The sequence below is a fragment of the Cibotium barometz genome, chromosome 32 (assembly GCF_041138505.1).
Source record: "Cibotium barometz isolate CiBa-2024 chromosome 32, ASM4113850v1, whole genome shotgun sequence".
In the NCBI taxonomy this organism is placed as follows: domain Eukaryota; kingdom Viridiplantae; phylum Streptophyta; class Polypodiopsida; order Cyatheales; family Cibotiaceae; genus Cibotium; species Cibotium barometz.
Genome location: NC_141077.1, coordinates 24,141,371 through 24,151,835, shown reverse-complemented (window position 1 = coordinate 24,151,835; position 10,465 = coordinate 24,141,371).

The window sequence follows — 10,465 nt, the reverse complement described above, 5'->3', positions numbered from 1 at the left end:
GAACTTGAAGGCGCTCACCCCACCCCTTTTATACCAGCGCTTTCCTTTCCTGCCGCCGTGTGGGATAAGTTAACCAACGTCCTTCTTGAACCCGCTCTCTCTATCCTCCCCACCCCCAAAGGTTTTTGCCTCTTGTGCATCTTGCTTCTTGCATTACGTTCCTCGGGCCGAACTTCCGCGGAGTTGCATGATGCTCATTGGTTCGGTTTGTCTTGGCCGCCCGCGTACCCAAGTAGCAACCTCGGGTGTGGTGTACTTCCTTTGTTGTTCAAAACCCCCCTGAAACAAACCTAGGGTGGTGCAAAAAGTGTTAATGAAGCAAATGGTATCATTCATTTCTGATGTTGGAGGACAAAGTTTTCCTTCTCAACAGATCCTTGGTATAGCTGGTGGGATCCCAATCACGCTAGGGTGCTACGAAAGGTTCCGAAAAAATGAAGCAGACGCTTTCTGATCTTGGAGGAGAAAGGAAGCACTTCTGTAGAACACTATAGCCAAGGCATCCTCCGATGTCTTCTTCTTCTTTGGCCTACTTTTGAGTCGGGTTCAACTGTATAAGAGCTTGTGGACAAATTGGGGGAGAGTCTCAAAAACCTTGGCCAGAATGGAAGGAAGGGAAAGGACGAATCTTGTGTGGACAACGTGGGTGTCTCAAAAATCTTGTGTGTGTGGGTGTTGTGCTTCAGGGAAGTAAAGATAGAAATTATGGGAGTGTGGGAAGCTCCCACGCGTTTCTCTCGAGTAGGTGAACTCCTTGAGGACTTAAAGCTCACGTTAGGTTAAAGTGAACTGACGGGTGGGAAATGAATAAAGCATAAGAGATGAGGAGATCTATGAGGCAAACTAGAGAAGGTGTGGAGAAAGAAGGCCAACTTCGTTTTTAAGATCCCCCAATGCATTGCTCTTACTAAATCTTGGGGAGAAGAAGTAGACACAAGGGAGCACAATGATGGGAGGAGAGTGGAGTGGGCTTGCCTTTGGCCTCCACCACGAACTTGGATGAGCTCAATGCTCTTACCATTGCACTCGCACCCGCACTTGCTCTTACAACCACCTCACACTCCCACTCGTACTCACAGTCGCACTTGCAACATTGATAATGATGACAAGGGCGAAGTATTGATTTCTATTATATAGGACCAATGACTTGCACCTTCGTGGCCTCGGGAGGATCATAGAATCTATAGGATTTTATAAAAACAACCACACGGCTCATGAATGTCTAGTTCTAAGAGCAAGAGAAACTCAATGGTGTGGATATTGTATAGAAGGTATGGGAATCATGAAGCATCTAATCACTACCATGCCCAAAGAATGATGAGAATGGTGTCGGAAGTGCCAGCACTACCACTGCCTCCTCAACTGTCAGCCTTGCCATCACTGCCTCCCAGTGGTATTGATGTTACCTATGCCAATAGGAACTCGATCATCTTAGGAATCCCTATAGGGACAAAGAGATTCCACCTCTCGAGTGTTACCACCTCAACCAACCCTGCTCTACGAACAACTCCTATAAGGCTAGTCGAAACTGAGCCAATCATAGGTGAACCTCCTAATCCACCAGATTTCTATGTGGAATACCCAGATTCAGTAGTTGGAAGTCCACCAAGCAGTGAGCACCACATGGCTCAACCAAGACACTTGATGTTAGACTCACACCACATTTGATGTTAGATAAACTTCTAACCCACTATATTTCTATGTTAGACACACACCAACAATTGACAACATGAATGCAAATTGAATCAAGGAGCCTACTGAGCAAGGGGTATTCATGCACCAAGGCAAGCTCCCTTAGGATACTTTAGATGTTAAGGCCCTCGTAAAGTGGCCCGCCATCCCATAAATAGTAGCAACTAAGCCACCTCCATTAGGTAGATGGTGTATAAAGTGTGACATTGATCATTAGTGATTGTCCTCTTAATCTAAAAAATCAAAATCCTCCACACATCCATCACCCCCACCAATGGGTTGGGAATTGTTAGTGTGACGTCTGTCATTTTCTTTAGACAAAGAAAAGGAAGTTCTGTTGCAGGTTGTGACAAGGGCTCAAGCCAATCAGGCTACATCAAAATTACCTAAGAGCAAAAAAGGGAAAAGAAGAAGCAGGGATCGTATAACAAAGGAAAGGAAACAATGTTGCCAAGTGAGCCACGAACTGATCCAATCAAACCAAGGACTTCCTAGAGTCTTAAGGGAACAAAAAAAACAAAAGAGCAGGATAAGGGACCTTCTAGGGTTTTTTGAGATTGAGGATGTTCCAGATTCCTCAACTCAAATCACCTTAGATGAAGAACAAGGATTGAAAATAGACAGGTGAATTCTAACTAACAAGGATTAAAAATAGATAGGTGAATTCTAACTAACAAAACTAAAGAGCTTAGGGAGAAAGTCCAAAAAGTGTCACACGCTCTTATGAGAGGATTAGAAAACCTATTCTAACTAACAAAACTGAAGATCTTAGGGAGAAAGTCCAAAAAGTGTCACACACTCTTATGAGAGGTGCAGACACACCAATAATGATCTAGGCTACATTGAAATTGAGGATGTTTTGAGACCTTCGATTCAAATCACTCTAGATGAAGAATGAGGGACGGAAGCATATCAATCCTGATGGATAGGATGAATGAACTCTTGGAAATGGCCAAGAAAGTAGTGGAAGGATGATACAAAAACATGAAGGACCCCTTCCAAAGAAACTATAAGAATAACCTAACGGAGATCTCAAGGTTGAGTGAAGCACATGTGGGGTGCAATAGTAGATCCAACTAGAAATTGAGGGACATGCAGGACCACTAAAAATAAGAGCATCCATCAAATCACTCATCCTCCAGATAACTCTGGCTTATTCAAGAGGTATTTTAAAGCCTCATGATCGACATAGAATATGAATTCATTTCCCAGAAGATAGTGACTAAACTTCTCAACCGAGAACACAGAAGATAGTGACTAAACTTCTCAACCGAGAACACCATTGGTAGGCATTCCTTTGCCATTGTTGTATAGTTTCTTTCAACATCACTTAGGTTCCTACTCACATAATACATAGGATGATCCACTTTATTATTATCTGATTGGCATAATATGGAACCAAATGCCATCATAGAAACATCTACATGAATATGATATTCTTTAGTCCAATCTGGAGGTACCAAAATTGGAGCTTCCACTAATCTCTATTTAAGGAACTCAAAAGCTCCTTGACATTCCCTCATCAAGATAAAAGGATTCTCCTTCCTCTAAAATGCAGTTAAAGGTAAAGCTATAATGGTAAAGTTTGCGATAAAACGTCAATAGTAGTTCACATGACCTATAAATCCTTGTATTTGTTTAAGATTACTAGGAGTAGGTAACTCACTAATCTTTCTAATCTTTGCTTCATCCATAGCTATCCCTTCCTTAGAGACTACATGTTCTAACAATGTGCCACTCTCCACACCTAAGACACATTTCTTGTTATGGGAATATACTTGAAGCCCTCTTAAAAATATTATTCTACCCTCTTAGATAATTTGGGGATGCTCAGATTATCTTTGCATCAAGCCAAATTATGTTAATATCATGGGTGATGCCATTATAAATATTAATATGTTTGGTATACATTGACGTATGGTTGGAGCCTCTAATGTTTGTTACAGTTTGGTTTGTATGGAAGGGTGATTCTTGGGTTACTTATGCCTGGTAAACATGTGTGTGGTTATAGGTTTGTATACTAATGAAATATTTGTTTACCAATTTGTTGTTGATTATTTTATAGGTGAAGAGGATTCATAAGATTGAGAGAATTCTCATATTATTATTACTTGGCATACATTTTTGTAAACAAGCTTTGTATATACATGTGCTAGCTTGTACACATTTTGATTTATTTTGGAAAGCCTTGGTTTATCAAGCTTGACTTGAACTTTAATATTTTGTAAAGTGTGATATGCTTTAACCCTAGCCTCAAATTATGGACACTCTATTTTGAGCATAAGAGAGTCTCATGCAAGTAAAAGCACCTTTTTTGTATTTTTGGAGTATGGTCTATTTTGGAATAAAGTATTACGTAAATACTCATGTGTGGGGAGAGGTCACACACATGAGGGGGGATGATTGCATCCAATGTTTGAATTGTGATGTGGAGCTAAGTATTTTATTTGTTATTCTCTCAAATCTTGAATATGTTAAATTTGTGGTCTTTTGATTAGTTATTTGGTTTGAATAAATCACTTTCTTGCAAGTTCCTATTTTCTCTACTTTCCTAGAATTGGATCTGTGTCATTTCTCTGGGTTCAAGGATATCCCAACCTCAATACTTCGATTGAATACTTATTCCATCTTATCATGCATATCCACAAGAGTGCCAAAAGATGCAAAATTCGTCTAGAAAAACCTCCATCCAATGCAACTTGAGAAAATCTTGATAAGCCACCATCATGACATGTTGGAAAGTAGTCGGGGCATTGGAGGAAAACCATTCTTCGTTTTTTGAGCAAAGAGAAAAGTCGAGTGAAATCCACCAAACAATCTACAAAAAGAAGGAAATAGGTACACTTTCGAAACATGCACATGCAAGCATAACACTATAGTTAACATACAAATTAGAGCATGTAATTGAAAAAATGACACCAGCCACCATCACCCAAAAAAACACTAAAACATTGGTTTCCTCGCATGTTATTAAAACCCAGTTTGGACACTAATCCAAGTTCAATTTTTATATTCGAAGGGTACAAAAGCACACCTCTAATATTGAGCTCACCCCACCAAAAACTTTAACACAACCCAACCATGACAAAAAGTTCCACCAAATGTCAAGGTGCTATATTTCAGCCCCAAAAAAGGATGTTCTACTATATTTCAAAGTGCTATATTTCAGACAAAAAGGTATACCATACATTAAGGTGCTATATTTTAGACAAAAAGTTTCACCATATGTCAAGGTGCTATATTTCAAAAAGTGACACAGCAAAAAAATCAACCCCTCATGCAGGCACATTGCATCTTCTATTCACTGAGGGCCTGAAACAACTCCACCTTGGTGAGTGCTACCTGGTGCATGAACTCATGAGCTAATGAATCCAAGCCTAGAACCCCATAACAAGTACACAAAGTATAAGTGCTTGCATGGCATGTATGCCAAGTGCTTGCTCTCTTATTTTTGAAACCCTTCACGTGTGCATCGTGGCAGAAAGTCTGCTAGAGTAGGTCACACCATTTGCTCTAGACCCTTCAGTACTGACATAAAACATGTGGGTTCATTGCATAAAATAATAACTCCATGAACAACCTGTGCATCCAAGGTCCTTCCCTTCTCTACGTTCTCGTGGAATTCTAGTCAATTGGGCTCTCCACTTAACAATCTTGCCATCCATGTATTTTGGACAAAAAAGCACTAGGAACTTTTACTGTAGTTGTGTTTGCTTAAGGTGACTGCATAGGTGGACCCCCAAATCCATTTTCTCAAAGCATTTGTATGGCATGTCTCATCGTCATCCACTAGCCACTCTCTAGGTGTGGGGCCAAGTGTGCTAATCACATAGTTTTCATCAACATCCCAAGAGTAAGTGGGAGTCAAGTTACAGAACCAAACAAACCCCCCCACAACACAACCAAGGTATTTAAGATGACCCCAAAAGTATGGTGCAGGCACTCTGTCATTTCTATCTCCATCTCCCTCATTGATGTATCACCCACATCTTCCATTTTTCCTAGGTAATTGCCCAAAATAATTCATTTTCTTAGCCAGCTTTGTCCTTCGAATAGCCCACATTGTTTTGAGTAACTTTGTCACGATACATGCCTCACTTTGCCCTCCTTTTTCACCTTTTGGGGAACCTTTCCAATTGTTCATTGTTGTAACAATTACATATTACTGCCTATGGCTATCCTCCTCCAAGATCACACACCGGATCTAGAAGCACTAAACATTTTTTGCAACACTACGTTGATCTACATTCCCATGCTGCATTTTAGGAGAGTTTATCTCCATCTCTTACATTGAAGAGTGTGTTAGATCTACCAATCTTTTGCTTGAAGATGGTCCTGCACCCTAATTATAAAATCCGTCTGCCATATCTTGCATCTGTGGTCCATTTCTCGTACGGATTCCTTTCAAGTAAGCATTGTATTTAACACTTTGCAGAACTACCATTGCCATTTCAGATCTATCGGCCTCATAAAGTGAAATTTGGTTCTTGTAACACACACTCACTCACATGCTTTCATGTTTAGTCTCTGAAAGAGTCTCTGAAAGGTACTAGTTGTTGGCACAAAAGCACTAGACTCATCCTGAGTCACAAACCAATATCCCCAATAAAATGCCCTAATATCCCACCAAGCCAACCATGTTTCCAATGTTGGAAACTCCACTTATATTGCATGTACTGTTTGCCAAAATTTATTGATTTCATTTTTGCAATTCTTAGCTACTACTTCTGTGTGCAAGCTCTTTCTTTCTCTGGCACCTTTCTTTTGCCCCTCCAAAGTAAACAATTGAAACCACAATCCATAGCCAATTGGGGTTTGCCTCATCAACCCCACGAACCCTCTAAATTTTGGTATTCCATAGCCATTCTCTTGTACCACATTATTTAGCATCTTCCAAAATTCAATTTGTGCATACCTATCCTCAACTTTGAACTCATATGTAGCTATAGTTGAAAGCTCATGGACATAAGGGTCATACACAGACATGAGCAAACATTTTTAGCCAACTAGGGACTTCGTGGACATGGTCAAAATAAACCCACATATCTTGCATATTTCCTCCTCGTCTCATCCTAGTAACCAAGTCTAGTCCACTTCCAGGACCTTTAATGGACATTTTAAATACATGGGGTTGGTGTGTCATTCACTTCACTGCAAGGAAAAAGCACACTATGGATAAATGGATATCTACATCTGTTCTTGAGATTAAGAAACACTTCAAGACCCTTTGATGTAATGCTTTTAGCTCTTTTGTCATACTCCAAACATCTTTCAATCCTCCTTTTATTTGAAAGCAAAGTGACATACTCAAGCAGCTCTGCAAATTCATCTTCACCAATCTCCGAACTACCAGGTTTCTTATCCCTCTAAGCATGTCCAAAATGACATCTTGAGTCACAACTGTCTCCAATTACTTTGTAGTAGTAAAAGGGTTCATTGTAGCACGAGATAACACCTTTTCCTTAATTTTTTGTTCAATGGACCTCAATAGCCCCTCTTCATAAGGGTGATTATGATTATCAAGATGTTTAGCACATCTTGTAGTATTGTCATGGTCTCTAAAAGCAATAATAAATCAGTGTAAGGCACATTGAGACACACTCATGCATTTATGCACAATGCTTACAAGTGATGTTACCGAACTCAGGACCAAACCAATCTAGTAGGATAACTCTATTTCAATTTTCCTTTCCACTGTGTTTTATTGTGATAGTGCAACCTAGAGTGGTAAGGGCCATTAATATTCACGCACCACAAGTGGCCAGAGAATCTACTTAAATACACAGCACCATCAAAACAATCACAACTACATGTGACATACTCTATCCATGAGTCATGTTTTTGTTCCATCTTAGACATAGCCGATTTTGTAGTACGTTGAGGAAGCTCATATGTAATGTACCCATGATAGGACTTTGGAAGCTCCTCCACCTTCTGCACCTCTTACACTATGCAAAGCTACATGCAAACTACTATTCAGGGGTAGTGCTCTAAATAAGTCCAAGACACTGGTCCTATTACTCTCATTGTTGGCATCAATATTATCATCCACTATAATCGGAGATAAATGTGTACCTGCATCAATGAAAACCTTGAAGAACTAGTGCAGTTCTACATTAAGCAGGAAACCTTCTTCACCGCCCAAAAAGCATCATTAGCTCCATATTCGCTTCCTCATAACTTAGAGAGAGGGGAGTAGGTATAAAACGTTGGAATAGTGATGATGCAAAACTGATTCCCACAACAATTGTGTATTCAATATACAAGCCCCCTTTAAGAGATGTACTAGCTATTTGTAACCAATAATAGGATAAAAGTTGTATTACATATTCATTAAAACAATGCATCACATATCTCAAAGATTTTATTCCAAGATTATATTTCTAATTCTCACTAACCACCAAAAAAATAGAACTCCACTCAAAATAAACCTCATATTTTATTTTAAATGTTTATATTTTTTGTGTTAAAATTTAAATTTAAATTTGGTTAAACAAAATATTCTCTAAATTCAATGAAGGATTAACTTTATTATTTTTTCAAAACAAAGATTTGTAATATTTGCATTAAAAAATATTATTAAAAAATATTCAATAAGTAATGTATAAATAAATATTTTTTAAAGTTATAGTTTATATTTTGAGAACCCCCACCCAAAAAAGACACGAATTAGTATGAGAAGATAACATTTGTGGACATCATTTTCTAGTATAAATTTTGAGTACTCAAGCACTAAGATAGCCAAATGAATGCTCTAATGTACCCATGTTTCCCCTTGTATTCACTTAGTTAAATCAATGAAAGGGGAACGCCATTATTTAATATGATTGAAAGGTGCATATTCTCTGTATAACGGCCCTCTTTTTTTTATGGATTTTTACTCACTCTATTTAACTATCTAATGTGTTTTTGTATCTCATTTACATCTGACCCTCTCTTCTTCTTTCTTACCTTCTTTGTTCATTGTTTCCCCTCTCTTGCCCTCTTCCTTCTCCACCATTTCCCCTCTTGCCCTGTCGCCAATCTTGGCCTCTTACTCTCTTGCCCGCATTTGCCCTCTTGCCCTCTCCCCCCACTCTTAGCCTCTTACCCTCTTGCCCACACTTGCCCTATCTTAATCTATTACTCTTTTTTGCCCTCTTTTGCCCACACTAGCTCTCTTGCCATCTTGCCCACACTTGCCCTTTTTTACCCTCTCCTCTATTACACTAGTCAACCTTGTGCATTTAGTATCGGCCTCCTACTTCAAGCATGCTTCGGCAGCACGACGGTCGGTGATAGAAACCACCAAAGGCTCCAACAAGGTAGGCCCTCATTCGTTCTTTCATGCTCTGTGGTGGTTGGTGAAGAGCCTGTGCTTGAGGAGCCCCCTTCTAGAGATGTCTCTAGTAGCGCATTATTTATAGGATATGCTCATAATGGCAAGGAGGCCTGGACTGTTTTGAACTTGTGCAAGTGGAGATTATGGCCACGATCCCATGGCCATGATGGCCATGTCAATGGCTATGGTTATGGCCATCATGGTGGGGGTGATAGCAGCACATGGCGGGGGGATGTGAATATTTAAAAAAGAAAGACCTGAAGGAGTCTGTGTCAAGGTGATAAGCAACACATGGAAGGAGGATGTGAATATTTATTTAAAAAAAGCCCTGGAAGAGGTCGCGTTGGCACAACCTCCTTCAAGGCTTTTTTTTTTTTAATGGCATGTTGTCTCCCAAAACCTGTGAATATGATGAGAGGTCAGGGCAATGCCATATGAGCGGTAAGGGCATTTTTTTGTGTCAAATTTTTTCTTAGCTTATGATGGCCCCTTCAACATCCGCTCTTTGGTATCGTCTCCTCTCTAGGGAACCTTCTTCTCCACATTATTCAAGGTGTACTTCCATAAACTTCTCCTTTCCCAACATCCCAATCTCTAATGATTCACTAGGACTGAATTAAATAGTGCTAGGCAACCTATAGGTATACACATGGTCAAATTACTAACATCCGCAGCATGGGTGCCCTCATGGTCATCAAAGTGAGGACATCCGCTCTCCTTGTGGTGGACTCCCATACTCCTAGAGAGGTATATGTGGACATCCTCTTGACTCGCCATAGTGCCAACATCTACATTAATGTTTAAAAATTTAAATCAATGCTTGAAAAAAATTAACAACACGAGAGAGGGAGAGAGCCAAAAAAAAATTCAGGCAACACAATGGTATCAGAGCATTGATAGCTCCTCTCCTAGATATTGGGTAGAGTAGTAAAGGCACACCCAGCCACCAATGACATCTTAGTACAAGTGAATGCAATCATAGCAGCAGCCGGTCATCTTTGGAAGAATCCCTCCTTCATAGTTCAAAGCTAGCAGTAACTTGACCAGTCATCATAGATCAACCTGTCTCAAGGTGATTAACATTAGCCTAGCATCACCTCATCATGTGCAAGCAGGGATCATGATCATAGAAAGTTGACCATTAGAAGTGTTCAAGCTAGCGCATTCAATTGGCAAAATTGCATCAATATGAGAAATACATGCTCAATACCTAATACTTGAGGTATTATAGATCAAGGCAACTACATTGTATATGCATATACTCCTAAGTTCACAAACACATTATACAGACCAAGGATAAATACCTAAGCTGCACATCTTTGTACTATCAAAGCATAATATTAGAGGCAACACATGACCACCCATAACCAAGGCCTTAATGTCCACCCATAACCAAGGCAACACACGACCACCCATAACCAGGGCCTTAATGTCCACCCACCATAATATCAA